General features: G+C 33.2%; 2 long non-coding RNA genes across 3 annotated transcripts; one reads left to right on the top strand and one right to left on the bottom strand.

The window, feature by feature from the left end:
* The first annotated feature begins 7,181 nt into the window (after positions 1-7,181).
* Positions 7,182-9,351, top strand: LOC136222048 (uncharacterized). Its single transcript, XR_010685476.1, has 3 exons — positions 7,182-7,518; positions 7,727-7,848; positions 8,884-9,351. It is a non-coding gene; the product is annotated as an uncharacterized lncRNA (long non-coding RNA).
* Positions 9,352-11,094: 1,743 nt separating this feature from the next.
* Positions 11,095-13,811, bottom strand: LOC136223522 (uncharacterized). 2 transcript variants are annotated; one of them, XR_010685997.1, is made up of 6 exons: positions 13,524-13,811; positions 13,172-13,270; positions 12,616-12,683; positions 12,294-12,439; positions 11,971-12,204; positions 11,095-11,544 (listed from the first exon to the last, which is right to left on the bottom strand). It is a non-coding gene; the product is annotated as an uncharacterized lncRNA (long non-coding RNA). The 2 variants fall into 2 exon arrangements; XR_010685998.1 differs by having other exon boundaries at positions 11,096-11,544; positions 12,048-12,204; positions 13,524-13,810.
* Positions 13,812-18,604: the final 4,793 nt, after the last annotated feature.

Raw genomic sequence — 18,604 nt, 5'->3', positions numbered from 1 at the left:
CCCGCAAGTTAAGATGAGATTTAACGGCTCCCCGCGAGCTTTTAGAGCGGCTCCCCGCAAATGTTGATGAGATTTAACGGCTCCCCGTGAGCTTTTATAGCGGCTCCCCGCAAGTTATTATGAGATTTAACGGCTCCCCGCGAGCTTTTAGAGCGGCTCCCCGCAAGTGTTGGTGAGATTTAACGGCTCCCCGCGAGCTTTTAGAGCGGCTCCCCGCAAGTTGAGATGAGATTTAACGGCTCCCCGCGAGCTTTTATAGCGGCTCCCCGCAAGTTAAGATGAGATTTAATGGCTCCCCGCGAGCTTTTATAGCAGCTCCCCGCAAGTTAAGATGAGATTTAACGGCTCCCCGCGAGCTTTTAGAGCGGCTCCCCGCAAGTGTTAATGAGATTTAACGGCTCCCCGCGAGCTTTTAGAGCGGCTCCCCGCAAGTTGAGATGAGATTTAACGGCTCCCCGCGAGCTTTTAGAGCGGCTCCCCGCAAGTTATGATGAGATTTAACGGCTCCTCGCGAGCTTTTATAGCGGCTCCCCGCAAGTGTTGATGAGATTTAACGGCTCCCCGCGAGCTTTTATAGCGGCTCCCCGCAAGTTGAGATGAGATTTAACGGCTCCCCGCGAGCTTTTAGAGCGGCTCCACGCAAGTGTTGATGAGATTTAACGGCTCCCCGCGAGCTTTTAGAGCGGCTCCCCGCAAGTTAAGATGAGTGTCTTTATAAGAGAAACATTTATTTCAAAGGCGATATGAATATGAGATTTCAACACAATAAAAAAAAAATCTTCGAAAGAATTGGTTGTTAAATAAGAGTGACCCTAAAGACCTAACATCATGAATTTCAAATGGGTAAACTCTATCATGAGTAAAAGTGAACTTTGAGACTTGATCTCGAAGAATTGGAAAAACAAACATTTATGTTGAATAGAAACTAATCGTGAGATCAGATCTCAAAGGATTAACAAAAACAACAATGATTTCCATCTTGAATAAAATTTGATCTCGAAATATACACGATTTCAAGAGATTTTAAAGAAGAACAAATTCTTATATTGAATAGGCTCCGACTCAAAAGATGCATGATCTTATCAAATTTGACTTTTGAAAATAGTTTTCTACTTTGAATGAGAGCGAATCCCGAGACTTGGTCTTGAGGAATTCACAAAGGATAAATTTTACCTTGAATAGAAGTGAATCCTGATATTTGATCTCAATGAATTCAAACGAGGATATTTTAATAGAAGTGAATCCTGAGACTTGATCTCGAGGAACTCGAAGGGGATATTCTATCTTGAATAGAGATGGCTCGAAGATCAACAAAAATTTATACATTGGATAGAAATAGATTGCGTGACTTGACCTCATCAGATCCAAAAGATGGTTTTTTTATTATTGTTATTTTGAATAAAATGAATCGTGAGACTTGGTCTCAAGGGACTAAAAAAGCAACCAAAATCTATATCTTGAATAGAAATGACTCAAAGAGCAACAAAAATTTATTTCATGAATAGAAATGAATCTTGAGACTTGATCCCAATGGAATAAAAAGCTACGAAAATCTATATCTTGAATAAAAATGACTCAAAGAGCAACAAAATTGTATATCACGAATAGAAATAACTCAAAGAGTAACAAAAATGTATATCATGAATAGAAATGATTCAAATGGCAACAAAAAATTATACATTGGATATAAATGAATTGTGAGACTCTCATCGATCCAAAAGAGGGTTTTTTGTAATTATTATTTGAATAAAATGAATCATGAGGCTTGGTCTCAATGCACTCAAAAAGCAACAAAACCTATATCTTTAACTGAAATGACTCAAAGAGCAACAAAAATTTATAGAAATGACTTGTGAGGCCTGACCTCATCGGATCCAAAAGGAAAACAAGTTTCTATTCTAAATATAAATTTTTTTTACGAAAATGTCACTAGAGGAACCTTCAAGAAAAATGTACTTTTATGCAACTGGATGTTTTTTTTTTTTTTTTTTTTTGAGATATTCATAATGAGATTAAAAAAATGGTTAATATTAAATTTATATTCACATAAGTACTCATTTGGCTCAATCATATCTATAAAATCCAAGAAATATCTGGAATGTTTTCCGGGATCTCAGCTTAATCTGGCCAAAATTCATGTGCTCATGCCTCCACCTGTAGTAGACGATTGCTTCTTCGAATCGGATAAACATGCTTTCAATATGAAAAATTTCTTCTTGAAGAGGTTTAAGAATATCCTTTCCAAAATTTCGTATGGGGTCAGTGACCTCGTCCGATAGTCGTGTTGAATCAGGAAAACTCATTTCCATGAAGAATAATCAGCTCTTCTAATCTTGAAATCTCTATGCTATTGAAGATTATGGTCCCTTATAATGTGTATTTTTTTCAAACCATACCGAAAGGTAACTTGCCCCCGATTTTTCCTCTATTGGCTTCTTGACTCAAAAGGAGTGCAATTTTGCTAAAATGATCACCTACATTGCCCCCAAATATCCATCAGTTGTGCATGCTTAAGTTTCTGGAGAATTGTCCTTTTCATAGCCCATTGGTAACTATGACGTGTATGAATGTATGAACCACAAAAATTTGAGCACTATCTCGATAATTCGCTGTTCAAAGCAAACATGAAACTAGAATTGGAAAATATTCATTTCAAATGTTCTCAGAATCATAATTATTTAATGAATGCATAAGACCATTTTCAGGGCAAGGATTTGGCAAGGAATGGAGTAAAGTATAAGCACAAAAACTATGTGTTGTTGAAAAATGAATGTCATACCTCGGCGATGTGGGATTTTTCATTGTGAGATGTGGCTCAAAAGGTCTTATCGAAAAGAGATTTTAACCATAAAGTTATTTGATTTTTTTTTAATGATCATGAAACAAGGAAGATTTCATTGTTTCACACATTCTTACATGATGTCATTGTCCCAAATCTTGAATCTTCATTGGCTATATCACTTCGAGTGCCCCCACATTGTCGTCGAATAACCAATTTTTCATCAGAATCAAATGTCGTCTTACTTTGATGCCCCCAAAGTGGAGTGTGCTCTAAATTTTGCCTAAATCGCCCTTTACGGATTTTCGACTTAGCATGCCCTAATTTTTGCCTGAGTTGTCCTTTGTAATTTTCTCACTCAGCGGGCTTTTTATCTTATTGCCATTTATTTTCTAGTTAGGCCGCCCTTGCGGGTCTTCAACCTAACAGGCCAAATTTATTTATTTTCTCTTTCTTTCCAATCATTTTTTCATTTTGTATGTCCTTTTTAAGACGTACTCATTCCATTGTCCGGCTTGATTTATCTTCTTTAGGTACGTTGCTCGAATTTTTGCACACGTCATGAACAAATATATGTCACTGAAATCTCATATGTAGTTGTTGATCTTGATAAACTCTCAATAGTTCTTGAGTAAACATTTTTCTTTGAATGATGAGAGTAGTCCTCATACCATTTGACGAAGGAACACCCTAACTCCTATCCTTGTTCGATGTGTCCATCTTGATCATAATTTCATCTTCCTCAATCAATGTTTATGATAACATGCAGTTAAGTAAAATTTCAAGATTATTAAACCAAATTAATTTTGAATTTACACTACCATATGCTTATTTTATATTCCTCTCCACTATCCATAACTAAAATCATGATTAGGGATCAAAAGGACTTTTTAGGTCATGTAGAGGTTGGGGGTAGTAGTTGGAAGAGATGAAAAATGGGTATGTCTATTAAGAAAGTTGGATGACTCGAAAGGTCTTATATCATCATAAAGGAATTCAGTTTTTGATTTGTAAGGTTCGAAGATTCATTTTGATCATCATCTTGACTTCATACATTGTACCATATCTTGATGTCACCATATATTTTCTTTCTTTCTTCTTTTTTTTCTTCTTTTTTTTTTTTGCCTTAATTTTTGCATAGATTGTTCTTTGCTAGTTTTCAATCTATCAGGCATTTTCTTTCTTTTTTTTCTCTCGCCCTAACTGTTGCCTAGATTGCCTTTGCAGGATTCAATCTAGCGGGCTTTTTTTTTTTTCATTGATCCGACATTTTGAATTGTTCCAGATGATTTCACTCAAATCATCTTGAAGTAAGATTTTGTGGTGCCAATATTTTTTTCTAACTCATCTCTTCTATCCACTGGCTTTCTTGCTTCGGAAGACTTTTATGGAAATGAAAAGTCGGTGATATGAATAAAAAAAGGCTATAAGGGCTCAAAGGGTGAACAAAGGAATATAATGTAAGGGTGGGTTAAAGGTTGAATGAACGATTCAAAGAAGGCCTAGGTCATTTCCCTAATCATGATTAGTTAGGTATTTCGCTTCGATGAATAATCAAATAAGTTATAGAGTTACAAAATTAATTTAATCTATTAATCAAGATAATTTCTCTAAAACATGCATGAATCATTAACATATTACATACTCTAGAGTGAGATATCTGAAATTGACTTTCCGTTGCATAAATCTCATTTGATTTTCTTAATATCTGAGTCAACAATCACATCAACTGGTTCTCTGAAGATTCTTTTGGTTTTTCCTTCTTTTGGTCTATAGGATCAACATGAGCCGGAGTCTGAAATCGTCTTTGTTACTAGGTGTGCCCGAATAATGAAAATCTTTCCTTTATTCATAAACACTAAATTTCTCAAATTATTTATGGTCATTTTGTAAATATGGATATGTACAACATATGGTGAGTATTATGATATATCGAAGAAAGAGATAGGATACTAAGGCATGACATGAAAATAATAATGTGCATTCATTAAAAAATGATAATCCCGAGAACATTTGTAATAAATATCTATTTTTACAATTTCTTCCCTGAATTTGGGCAAAATTCTAGCAACACAATGCTAACTATCTCCCCTTCTTTTTTTTTACAAGAAATGTAGAAGTTACAAACCAAATTTCTATGGCTAAAGAGAAACCTCTTCTATCAAACATCTTGGTTCTTCAGTTTCATTCGGCCGTCATTTTGAGTGCGGTATCAATAAAGCTTCGGAAGGTTGACATACCCCATTTTAATCTTCAACCAAGTTCGTCGTCATTTTTGCATTTTCTCTTATGGATCCGACACTTGAGCTACATGTTCAAGATCCATGCTTACTTCTTCTAATAATTATCTACCAATGATCTTCGATTTTTCTTGAATTCTATGAATGAGCCAAATAATAATAACCACACACTTTTTTTGTTTTTTTTTCTATAAAATAGATTAAAAAAAAGATTAAAAAACTGAACATTTATTTATTTAAGTATTGAGTAAAAAATGATATTAACAAAAAAATGCAAATGTTTTAAAGAAATGTCAATGATTTTTTTTTTTTTTTGAAGAATTCTTCAAGAGTTTTTTATTTTATTTTTTTTACAATAGTTGAAAATAGACAAAGGAAAATTTGGAGTTCCGAACCACTTTTTATTAGAGGTCAAGACTAGATTAACAGAGAATAATTTTCTTATCCGTCAAAACCTGACCGATAATAAATTACATACATCTATTATAGAATTTATTAGTTACTATGGAATTAAGACAAACTACAACTGTGAATTGACTTCTAATTTAAATGATATAAAACATAACTATCATGAATGAATAGACATATATAACGAATTGAGGATCAATGAGTAGAAGCTATTGAAATATTTTCCAGAAGAAAAAAAAATGGTATGACAAATAAAATGAAACTTTGGAAAGAATTGTCACTTGATATAAAGACCTCTCTTACAAAAGAAAAAATGTCTATTTAAATTATTTTTCAAGCTATACTTAAAAATTTATTAAAAGGAAAAGGTACTCATCATTAAAAAAAAAAAATTGCTTTTTCTTTTCTTTTCATTTTATTTTAATAGCCTAACATTTCTTTTTTATGTCAATAACCCAACATTTAAAGAAACCAATTTCATATCTATCCATACCTTTTCAAAACACATCTATGTATATAAATATTTAAATCACTTAATATACTGATTTATATAGTCTATAAAAAATGGATTTACAAATTAATGAGTTTTCAATTAAAAAAAATTATTTCTTTTTAAAAAAAGAATGCGCTTTTTTTAGATAAAAAAAAGAATATGATTTAAAAGCATAAAAAAAACTAAAATTAATTTTTTTTTTGAATTCGCCTTTTAATATATTTAATAAACCGACTTGTGAAATTAATGAAATTTATTTTTACATTTATAAAAAATAATCAATTTTTTTTTCAAAAAGTATATTAATTATTAATCAAATTAATTTGGAATAAAAGTGAAAAACTATTCTATTTTTTTGAAATTTTTTTAGAAGGGTAATAACATATTTGCATTAAAAATATTTATATAGTAATTAAATTAAACGAATTAATATCTATATAAATAAATCGATAATTATTGTACCTACTAGATATACAACAATCATAATGTAAATCCTGGTTTAAAATAAAATCGTGACAGAATGATTTATTCCTAGATAGTACCATTGTATAAAAATAGGAAGCTTCTACGGGGTGGCTTTTGGTCTAATTCTAACGGGTGGATATAAGAGTTTGTTTGGGGTCTCAAGCCATTTTTTGATACTAAACCCTTGAACCAAGGCTTTAGCAAAATCCTTCCAACCCAGAACCTGGCTGAAAGGCACCTTGAGTTGAGAACGTTTCACAGGCCTAATCAGGTTTCCCATGGCGGCACCCTTACTTTGTTCTCGTCCTAATATCCTAGAAAGTGTAAGACCATAGCATGGCCTTTGAGTGCTCGTGTGATAGTGGGGGTGATGATATGAACCGTACCATGTGATAAATATTAATCGATAAAAACATGAAATAACAATAATAAAAAAAATATACATCATATATATTAAAGAAATAGATCAAATAAAACCAATAAGCAAATTAATAGAAATCACATCTTAAATTAGCTTGACGGGTCCCCAGCAGAATCGCCACCAATCAAAATTAAGGCGTGATTGGACGCCGAAATTAGATATATTTTAATGGATAAGGGGGTCTGCGAAATAAAGATTTTAAGTTCGTTTGTCGGTTACGTGTAGGGAAGAAAACTACTAGTTTATCCAACCATTAATTCATTTTCTGCTGCAACTACTAGTTTTTCCCAAACAAATTATTTAAAAAAAAAAGGATCAAGTAATAAACTTAACGAATTCGTGGACTAAATTTAATTCAATCCAAAGCCCACTTGCCTAACATTTTGAGTCTCATTTTCTCATATAGGATTCACCTTAATCTTTTAAACCTAACCCCCAAATTATAACTCTCCTTCCTATTTTCCAGCCACTTTTCTTCTTCATCCAGGGCCGAAAAACCTAGAGCTCTTACCCATGGCGTCTGCTCTTTGGACGGCGACGGCGCGGATTAACAGTGGGTTCCTCTTGAACGGTGATGGTGATTCTAATGACGCCTACCCCTCCTAGTGGTCGCCGTTCTACTCTCTCTCTCTCTCTCTCGTTTAAATCGGTGCCTGGTACTCTTATGATCTGAACATGCAGGCTCCTCGGAAATCAACCGTGGTTCCCAGAGGTATAAGTTCCTATCTGTCCGATTTCTATATCCCTGTTCTTTATTTCCTCTTATGCTTTCTGATTTCTCTTTTTTCTTTTCCTAGAATTCGCTTAGATTTGGTTGTGTTTTAAGAATCTGTTTCGTTGTTAGTGATTTTCATGGTTGATTTCTATTTGTTTATTTGATTTCATTTCTTCTAATCTCGCTTTCTTTTTGTGAATGCTAGGACCTGGACAGATTCATCAACTGAAAAGAAAAACCCAAAGGGCCTGATTGCGGTCACCATTTGAATGGCTCGCGCATCGTTCTCTAGATGACTCGCTGATTTCAAGTGCTACCGTCTGTTTGGTACGGTTCCTTTTCCATCTAATTTAAAGCATACAATTTGGGATATTAAGTCCTTTGTTCGTCTGTGAAAGCAAATTGACAGCAGGATGATATTTAAATAGAATTTTATGTTTACCATTGGGATAGTTTTAGGCTTAGAAATTTGACTGTGGCAGATTGCTTGCACACTTCTGTATGCTTTTGTGGGATGATATTATTGCAATGGAAATTAGTAATTAATATGCTAAATTTCTGTGGCTCATATATGATTCATTAGGGGTATTTTTTGACGTTTTCCTTAAGTCTGAAGATGGTGAGGGGATTTGAGTTGTAAGTGTAAAATAGATAGTTAACATTTGGTTCAGGATTACATCAGTAGCTAAAAGTTTTCATTTCATATTAGATAAGACATGAATCTGTAAAATGTATTGTTGGTGTTTTGAATGCACAGTTGGAGGACTTAAAATGATGCGAAAGAATATAGCATATCCTTCCATTCATTTACCGTCCTCCTAAAAGAGAAAACTTAGTTTGTCCCTATAGCATAGGGACTCCCCAAAATCCTCTATACTGTGTTTCTTAATGACAATACAGATGATTTAAAGACCTTGTGAGCGAAGTTGGTTTGTTCATATAGCATAGGAACTCCCCAAAAATCCTCAGAGGACAATACAAATGAAATGAGAGAAAAGTCGGTTTATCCCTATAGCATAGGCACTCCCCAAAGCTCCTCTACCATGTGTTTTCTTAGTGATAGGTGATGGACTAATGTTACAGAGACTTAGATTTGTATATAAAAGAAGAAATTTTACCTGAAGACAAGAGAACAAACGCAGTCCGTCCCTTGTTTCTTTTGTCTGTGACCCCTTTTTTACTCAAGGACCGCTTGTGTTCCCCGCCTTCTTCTTTCTATTGTTTTTTCTGTTTGATGAATCCGGTTGGATTCTCTGCCTGGTTATTGCTGATATTGTTTTTTATTTGATAATTCTGGCTGAATTCTCTCCTTCGTTATTACTGGCCTTGCTTATTGATGTTGAAAACGCCTTCGTTTGACAGGGTTTTGAAGTTTTAAGAAGTAAAGATGATGAAGATGAAGAAGAAAAATAGGAAGGTCTGCATTGGAGAAGTGTCCAAAAATCCTCCTGTTGCAGTTTAATAAGAAGTGAAGAGGTCCAGATCCAGAGGAAAGAACCTGAAGTTCCCCCTCGAAGTCCCCTTTTGCTGTCTGTTCTTGGCTCTAATAGAGAGCCAACAGATTCGTTCGAGTGGCGTGGCTCTCTATTAATTTGTACAACAAAGCTTATTCAGTGGCCAAGTGGTGGCCAAGCAACGTGGTGTGGCATCTGTTTGCCCACCAAGATTTATTCATTTTATTGTATTTTAGGTTGTATTTGTGATGTGTTTACTGGTTGTATGGATCCTGGATCTTAAGGGCCTATTAGAATGGGTTTGGGGCCGGTTGGGATTTCATTTGTAATTGCTGAAATTTATTAATAAAAATCATATTTTTCTATTTCCTTTTTATTCTTTTTGTTTTCCTCTATTTTATTTTGAAACTCAATTATGTTTTTATTACTTGATCAAGGGTTCACAACCAAAAATTAATTATTATAACTAGTCTACACATGGCTACATTTTTAATATAACCCTGTGAAATAAAATACAATATTATTTCAAACATACCTAGTTAAACACATAAGTAACATTTTTTTAAAAATTAATAATTGATTTTATCTTTATGATATAAACATTTAGCTAATTTTACGAACTATACGAATATAATTTTCCTTTTTGTAAAATGTAATTAAGAACAATTTATAAAAAATATAGGTACTAAATATAGCGAAATATCGGTATATCTAGTACATACATGCAATGTGAATATTTATGAAATAAATTGGCTAAAAGGATAAAATTATAAAAAATAAAAATTTACCCCGGACAAAATGGGTATCTACAATGAGTAATAGTGCCGAAATTTGACAAATCAGCAGTATAAGAGTTGAACTTATCCACCAAGCGCTTCGCATCACATTCAAATATAAGGTTTTGACAGTTCAGAGAGAGGACCCAGCGTATGGACTGGCGTAGAGCGATGGCTTCAACGATATCTGTAGTAAACAAGCTATCATTCCAGGCGCTGTAGCAGGCCATGAAGCTGCCATCAGAGCTGCGAAGAACGGCTCCCATACTCGATTTATCTTCAGCCATAAACGTAGACGCATCACAATTGCATTTTGTGTAGCTGCTACCAGGTTTTTCCCATCCAATTTCACTCCTAACTGAGCTGCTCCCGGCGACATCCCGCACCTGCTGTTGTGATTTCCAGTCCGCCAAGATCTGCATACAATTTCAAATCTTCTTAATGGAAGATGAGTGTTTTCATTAATGAAAGATGTATAATTTCAAGCATTTGGTGGTTAGAACGCTGAAGGTTAGATGGTGATCAAAACTTCAAATTACACATAGAAAAAAGTCACATTTTTTTTTATCTGGGTTTGATATTGCACTATTTATTGAAAGTTAGACATTAAGATTGGACTACTATGTATGTGGAATCTCAATAAACTCTCCCTAGTAACCATAGACCTAAATTTGTACCTTATATAATTATATCTTTGCTTATGGCTTAATACATCTTTGCCCATTTTTATTTGTCCGAAAAACTCACTTGCCTCTTTTACTTTGAAAGCTTCCATTTACCTTCCGAACTTGTTTAAAGTGATATGTTAACTCTCTTACACTACAAGAAAAACTGTAATTACCAACCAAAAATCTGGTTGCGAAATCGGTCTCTAACACGTTTTTGCAACCAGATTTGTATCTTTAGCAACCAAAATGAATCGGTTGGTAATTGCTAGGTTGCTAAATTTTTGAAACCAAATCTAGCTTTAAGGTAGCAAAGTTTGCAACCACTTTATTGGTTGTTAAGTTGGTGGCAAAGTTACAAACTGTTTTTTTACAACCATTATTTGGTTTCAATATCCAACTTCAGATTTGTATGTCAATGTTGTTAGAACCTAGCTTTTGGTTGCAAAGAATCCGGTTGCAAATTTCACCGACGACTTTTCAACCAAAGTTTTTGGACGGAAAGTTGACAGCTCACTTCATCAACCAACATTATACCTTCGGATTAGTGACGGCATTGTTTTGAATTCTGGACAGCTTTTTTATATATATACTTTTTCCATGATAAAACAAACAATATAATTACTAAAACAAACAATATAATTAATAAACAAAAGAACATTTCGAATAAACAATTAAAATTATACACATATTCTTAAGGTCTCATAATAATAAACTAGTCAAGTCATACATTCATGGCATATACTACAATCACCAAAATGAGCATATATAACTCTGTACAACTCTAATATCAAATTAGGGTGGGGATCATGGGTTCGATATCCACCCTCTTTCAAAAAAACAATCTATCCTCTCCAAGTTGTAAAGTCGATCCCTCTTTCAAAAAAAAAATCTATCCTCTCCAAGTTGTAAAGTCGATCAAAAGTGATTTGGATTTGCCTTAAAGATGGACCAATTTGTGTCTCTATATCTATCGATCGTCCTCGAAGCTCGTTAACCTCATGCATTAACACGCAAATGCAAACCTTGAAGCGATTGATCCTTCCATTGATGACGTTCATCTATGCGCTTTGGATGCTCTATAAAAATGAGTCCACTCTTGAAATCATTAAGCATATCCTGTATAGACTGAAGATGAGTTTGTGTATTAGCATAAGAGGTAACTGAATAGTTAACTTTGGGACCTAAAGATGAAGAGTTACTCTTGTATTTCTAGGAAGAAACATACAGTCCCGGTAATAATGAGATGCAACTGAAACGACATACTGTCCCGACTTACGGTCTACTAAGTTTAAAGTAGCAATTTAGTTTCACAAAGATACTGTCAGGCAAGGTGTATAACATTAACAAACAAATCAAATTCATGAAAGGAAGTATCGTATAGCAGTGACCAATAAGACCGTGATTTAGAAGACTTATAAAGCAGTGCATATAAAATCAACTGTGTTTTAAACTTTCATGAAACATATGTAATATTTCAACACATAGCAGTCATCATAAACAGATTCTTCATTTTAGTCACAATGAAATGATTTTGGCACCACAGCAGCCTACCTGGACCTAAGTTGCATATGTGACGAATCATAATATTGAAGTTGCGTGTGCCAGAAAGTTGAAGAAACTTAGCATACCACAGCTTATAAAATAATCCTCCACGTGCTACAAGTGAAGGTTTGATGTCAGAGTTCTTATACAAATCATTGATGATCTTTTTAAGAATGATTACATCTCTCCCGTACAGTTCAGCACTGACACTTGCACTAACTCCACTTCCACTTAACTCGTTACCTTCCATAACAAAGGGAATACATAAGATAAGGTGTGCAAGCGATGCCTTTTAAGAAAAAAAAAAAAAAAAGACTTTGTACAAGGCTTACACCAAATTCCCATCAATCTATCTTATCTCCCTTTTTGATGGTGTAGTTCCTAAAAGCAGGGGCATTACTAGAATCACATGCTCCTGCCCAAAAACCCTTCCTGATCTGATGCATCCCATGGAGGGCATTCAAGCTAAATGTCATATCTGCCATGCACATTCAAAATATGTGTTGATGAAACTTAAATATGCAATTCAATTAAGGAAAACACAAGTAGTAAGGGGATGCCAATTTCAACTTCTCATGGGATATGGGGAGTCGTTGATAAATTGTGTAAATATCTATCAACTCCCCTAAAGTATATTCATAATTGTGTAAATACCTATCAACTCCACTTAAGTAATACCCAGTTGAAACTTGAAAGCCATCCGCAATAGTAAAATACATGACCTGAATTCAAATAGACAAGTTTTAAGTGCCAGTTGCCTTAAAAAGAAGCATCCAAAAATATCATGGATAAGAGAATTAAAGCTGAACACATAGTCAAGAAAACAACAAAACCTATACATCAATCTCTACACTTCTATAACTCCATAGTGCCCCTTTTATTTATTTTCATTAAGTTTGCAAGATGGTTTATTGACTCGTGGTTGTTATAGGGGGTTCAAAATCCTATCTCCATAGTGCATTAACTTATTTCTCACTAATTCTGGCGTTTCTAATGTAGGCATATATGATACGCATGACACATCCATCCATTTACTACCTGAAATAAAACTTCTTTCTAGTAAGATACAGCTCAAATGAGTATCAAAATTAACCCTAAATCAAGGCTTAAGTACAATGTAGTTCCAATTTGACTGAAATAATACTAACAGACTATTAAAAAAATCACATTAGGATGTTGCTGCATAACAGACTATTTTGAAAAATCTCACCATTAACCAAAAGCCTCCAGATATTCGCCAACAAATAAAAACCCCACCATTGACCAATTGCAATTCAGAAGTCCACTCTTGGTGAAAACCCCCAATTTTCTGCAACCAAAAACACAATAATCTACCTTTATAAGAGAAACCAGAATGGAAACAGAGGCTAACTCAGAACCATAATGTATAATTTTTCTATAAAATTAAGATGAAAAGTGAATGAAGATTTTGAGCTAAACAGAGGAAGATAAACAAGCTCAAGCAGAGGTAAAGTTCGAATTAAGAACTTCAATATTTCTACTGGATTTTTGAACGCTAATTTAAGACAGATGTATAAATAAAAAATATAAAGATAACCCACCTTATAGCAGTTACGAGTTCAGTTGACGTGACTGGTGGAAAACTGAGACGATTCACGATCCGTGAGAGATGGAGAACTGGGGAAGAGGGTTACGGCGATCGGCGAGAGATGGGAAAACTGAGGTGAAGAGTTTTACTGCAGTCGGCAAGAGATGGATAACTGAGATAAAGAGGATTTGGCGGTCGACCAGAGATGGAGGATTGAAGAAGACAGTGGAAGCAAAAATGGAAACTGAGGAAGACGGAAGAAAACAGTTCGATGGAGGCGGAAATGAGATAAGAAAAACTGTATAAAACCCTAAAACATTACTTTACTCTTTTATATACCAAATTATAAAATAATATTACTTTTTTTTAATAAGTCGTACTGGGTACACAGAGTAAATAATTAGAAATATTAGCAAGTGTTATAATATTATTTAAGTTAAATATATCAAATTATTTTTTGTTTTTTTTTAAATATCAAATTATAATTACAGTATTAAATATTGCAACCAATGACAATGCTTTGCAACCATACGGGTGGCAATATTGCAACCAATTTTAATCTGGTTTCAAACATTGGTTGCTAATTACTATTTTTCTTGTAGTGTTAAACGTACCTATTAGCCTCTTGAATTTTCTTAAAGTAATCTATTTGTCCTTCTCACTTTTCTTAAAGCGTACACAAGTATAGAAAACTTGTAGGGATGGCAACCCGTACTGTACCCATGAGTACTCGACACTACCTGACCCTAATCGGACTATCCATACACTATATAAAAAGGTATGAGACGGGTATGAGATCAATAAGCCTTGAATTATCACATCTTTTGTTAATAAGAAACAACTCATTATACGTTAATAAAACTTGAAATCAATCTGTGTAGTAAATGTTGGACATAAGATTCCATAAAAGTCTAACAATAAACTTGAAACTCTTTTATTAAGCCGTAGCAAAGAAAGTAAGCTACCTTTTATTAAGATTTTCGTTAATATTTCATAGTCATTTCAAATTCTCAAGCAAAGAAAATTCAATATCAAACGGCTAATTTATACCCTTCTAGAAACTAAATGCCTAAAATCAAATTTTCTTGCCGAAGCCGCCCTCAAGGAATATTGTCCGCCCGACCCAATTATGTATGTCTTTTTCAAATTTAACATTTTATTTTTACCAATCTTATTCTAAAATTATATTCAAAAATATATTAATAATTTTTTATTAAATGATAGTTGACAAAAAGCTATACCTTATTCTATTCTACAACTCTGTTTTGGCTGCACTATGAAATGCAGCTTGAGGCAGCGTCACAAGTAAATTTGCAATTAATGACATTAATGGAACCATCTTTGGACTCCTTTCCATTAGTACAATGTCTTCGTTCAACTTGAAATGATTCCTTACAAATGGCAGCTATTAGCCAGCTTGGAATAATAAAAGAATCAAAGTCATTAGCATTAGAAAGGGCATGTCGTGCAATGGCATGTGCAACCCCATTTGCTGAATGAGGAGAGTAAGACACCGAACAGTGGGGTCAAATAAAGAGTATGAAATGACAATCATGAGTAATAGTGCCGAAATCTGACAAATCAGCAGTATAAGAGTTGAACTTATCCACCACGTCGCATCACATTCAAATATAAGGTTTTGACAAACCACGGGGTTGTGGTAGAGTGGTAAAGGCTCTTCCTCCCTTAACCAAAGGTCCAGGGTTCGATCCTCGCCTTTGGGAATGGAAAGAATTTCCGTGGGGAAAATAAAGTTTTTTTTACAAGTATAGGAAACTAGTAGGGATGGCAACTGGTACTGTACCGATGAGTACCCGACACTACCTAATCCTAATCATGAGAATGCCTCTAGGTACCCGGTACGGGGTATCCATCATAACTCTTTTGGTATATTTAAAAATATTATTGTTTTTTTATATATAAGATGTGAGATTTGAAGCTCAACATTTTGTTCTTCAACAATTGTGTGATACCACCAAACTCTTTTTTTCTTATTAATTAAGGTTTAACATGTTCAATTTTTAGATGATGATTTATTAAATTTATATTTTGTTAAATTTGTAATTTTTTTGTTTTATTTTTTTTATTCTTAACCGGCAAGGGTACCTACGAATTAAATGGAACCAATATGTAAAGCGTATACTCGTTAGGGTAATGAGACGGATATGAGCAGGTAAAAAATAAACAGGTAAGAGTTTAAGATTGATACTATATATCCACAAATACTTTGCTAATTGTCATCCTTAGGAACAAAGAATCTATTAAGACTTTCTTTAGTGATTTAAACCATTTTTATTGATTTTTATTCATATTTTAAGTGCAAGCAATAAATAAATTCAATCCTCAAAATGTAAATTTAATGAAAACAAAAGGTAAAACAGACATTTCAGGGAATCCAATAAAGGCACCCCGATTTTCCTCTGGAAAAGCCAAATGGAATGGTCTAGATAAACAACCCTTGTGTGACCCTTACAAAAGTGACATGTTAAAGCACATGGGTTTAACTTAATAACATACAACAATACACAGAAAATTACTATGTTACCCTTATGCATATAGCCTCCTGTAAGACAAAGTAGACATGTGGGATTGATGGTCGCATTATTTCTTAGCGAATAATGATAATTCATGACATCAATTTTTTTTAATTGAGGATGACATCATTATCATTCTCGAAGCTTCCCAATTTGGTTTTTTACTTCAAATAATATATAAGGTAAATAATTTATTAGTTCCTAATATATATTTTTGTTTTTTTATTTTCAAAAACATATTATAAGGTGTTTATGATTTTGTTCATATTAACCATTTGCTCTTTTTGTCTAGTTTTTTTAGATTTTTAATGGAATATATCTTAGTTTTCAGCATGCCCATAGTAGATACAAAATGATCATGTTATTATATTAGTTTATGTCTGTCTCTTTATGCCAAATATAACTGTTAAAAATCTAAAAAAATAGATAGAAGAACTAAAATCTTAATATTAACAAGAGATAAGAATATTATAATGTATTTTTCAAAATAGATGATTACACATTTGATTACATTACAACATTGATTACATTACATTGCATTACAACGTACCAAATGCACCCTTAAAGTATATTTCTAGAAAAGTCACTATAGTTCACCAACATATATAAAAATGGAAGAAGCATAGAGTTCATATACTAATAATTTTAAGCAAATATTACTACTTATAAGATAAAATAGTTTGAGCAAAAATTAAACCATTAAATTTTTATTTGCGGTTTGATTGATTTGTAAAAACAATAATCTGATTAAAAAGTTTATAAATATATGTTTGTACTTTCTGCATTTCACAAAATTGAACATTTTGTAAAAAATTATTGTAATTACTATATTTATCGAGAAAATGTGCAATTTTGAGTAATTAAAAAAACTGACATTGCAAATTACACCATATATAAAGTCTAACTTTATAAATTAACTGAACCACAATTATTGTTTAGTTGAAATTCGACTCATAGATTATTTAAGTGCAAACTTCGCAAACCTCAAATCCCTATTTATAAGTTTTTAAACCCCAAGTCGGAAAAGCACCATTTTTTTACTGCACTCTTAAAATCTGAATGTCATAGATTAAAATTAACAAAAATTGCCAAAATAGTCAATGGAAGTTACTGAATTTTAGTCTAAAAACATGATTATATTAAAATATTGCATAAGACAAAAAAACCTAAATTGTACATGTAAATAATGACAGGCATACATACCTCATCTTAAATGGTAAAATATATAAAGAAAAAGAGAGTAAATAGAAAAATAAAAAATGTAAATTTACCAAAAAAATAAATAAAGTAGGAATTTGGGGCAAGACAACTAGGATCGGTATTTTCTTGCTCCTCTAGAAAATAAGAAGCTAACCGTGCTACTAGACACTCCCCTCTCCGCTGCCGTCTCCATGGCAACCCAATGAAATCACACTCTCTTATGCTATCATCTTCTCCATACCCATATCGGACGGCCTCCCTCTCTACCCAAACCAAATTAAATTCCCTTCAATCCTTTGTTTGTTGCCCTCCAAACACTATTGCCTAGGAAAAGTTTGAAGCTTTATGCATTATTACAGGTTGTTGGGAATTTTTCTAGATTACGACAATTTAACAGAAGCAATAAATTTCAATTTTATTGAATTTATGAGGTTTACAAGAGGGTGTTCTCTAAAAACTTTCTAGAGTTACAATGAGATAAAACAAAAATAGTAGCAGTCGGTGTTTCCCAAAAATACCCAAAATAATTATCTTTACTATTTTTATCTCTCCCCAAAATAATTAGACTACCCTTTAAAATAAACTCTCACAAACTCTCAAGGCACAATTATGCCTCTCTCACTCTACATTATTCCTCTCTCTATTAACTCCCTTTCTCTCTTTTTTCACACAATTTTTGATACTATTTATAGCCATGTAATGACCCATTATTATTCAACCAAGTAGTTGAATAATTAAATGTGGTGCCTCGTTTTTCAACAATAAAGGCACCCAATTTAGACTTTTATTTTTCTTTTATTATTTTTTTCATTTATCTTTTTGTTTTTTTGTTTATTTTAAATTAATGCTTCATTTTTTCAACAATCTTCCCCTTAACTATTAATTTAAAACTTTCATTTTTTTTTAATATATGATGTACTTTCTCATCATCACCTTGTAAACGGAGCACTTCTCTCCGCAAACAACTTCTCGGAGCACTTCTCACCGAATCGAATTGTTAATGCACTTCTTATCAACCTTCAACAGCACTTCTCTCCAAATTAAACAAATTCTTCTTTCTCAACATGATGTGCCAAATTGATACTTTCTTCTTTCTTGTTCCTGCAATTCCTAAACTTCTTACACTTGAAACATTTAGGCTTTCCCTTGTGCCAGCAGTTTTTCTCATCATGACCATGTTTTTTACAATGACCACATTGAAGAATTTCATTTTTTTAACAAGCAAGGGAAATTCCCTCAACTGCTTGCTCATTTTCTCCATTTCCTCTCTCTATTAACTCCCTTTCTCTTTTTTTTCCACAATTTTTAATACTATGAGAAGTATATTACATGGCTATTTATAGCCATGTAATGAACCCAT

Source organism: Euphorbia lathyris, chromosome 3 (assembly GCF_963576675.1).
Source record: "Euphorbia lathyris chromosome 3, ddEupLath1.1, whole genome shotgun sequence".
Taxonomy (NCBI): domain Eukaryota; kingdom Viridiplantae; phylum Streptophyta; class Magnoliopsida; order Malpighiales; family Euphorbiaceae; genus Euphorbia; species Euphorbia lathyris.
The sequence above is the reverse complement of the archived record's forward strand: the minus strand, read 5'-3'. Positions and strand labels throughout refer to the sequence as shown.